Genomic DNA, 785 nt, shown 5'->3' on the forward strand with positions numbered 1-785 from the left:
CCCTGCGTCCCTCATGGGAGCCCCACGCCCACCAGTGCCAGCCAAGCTGCCCGCTGTCTCTGCAAGGACCCACCCTGCAGGGTCTTGTGGGAGTGGGATGCCCTCCGCTTCCATTAAAAAATGAGCTTTTTCCAGCCCTTGCAGCTCTGGAGGGAGAGTCCCTTCATCCATCCCCAGCAGTACCCCACGCCTGAGCCCCCCCCGTCCCCCTGCCAGGGGCAGCCCCACCGGGGCTGGAGCCAGGGAGGTCTCCAGGGCCGGGGGTCCCCTCTTGCCGTCGAGAGCCCTGGACCCATGGGGCAGCAAGTGCTGCTCCCCTCTGAGCTGCCAGCAGCAAAAGCAGAGACACCGGGAAGGGCCTGGGAGGCTCCGGGCAGGATTCGACCCCCTTGCAGGGTCGCAGGATGCTCTTCCGCCGGCTTGGGGGCCGCACCCTGCTGGAGCCTGCCTGGCTGCGGGGTGGGTGACAGGGTGCTGACGGTGAGGGTGGGGGGAGGCGGAGGACGTGAGGCAGTTCCCAGGGGGTTCGGTGCCTCCCGGGGGGGGTTTCGGTACCGACATGGTGCTGAGGGACACCAGACTCATCCCGTGACTGGGTGTGAGGATGCAAAACCCAGCGGCACATGCGAGAGCCCGGCAAGCCCCGGCATGAGCAGCCATCACCTCCCCACCTGCCCTGCTGCTGGCACCCCAACAGAGCTGCCCGCTCCCTCAGCCGGGGTGATGCCATGTGCCGGGGTGACTCCATGTGCCGGCACGGCGGCTGGTGGCTCTGCTGGGGGCGG

This window comes from Aptenodytes forsteri, unplaced genomic scaffold, assembly GCF_000699145.1.
Source record: "Aptenodytes forsteri isolate BGI_AS27 unplaced genomic scaffold, ASM69914v1 Scaffold26, whole genome shotgun sequence".
In the NCBI taxonomy this organism is placed as follows: Eukaryota; Metazoa; Chordata; class Aves; order Sphenisciformes; family Spheniscidae; genus Aptenodytes; species Aptenodytes forsteri.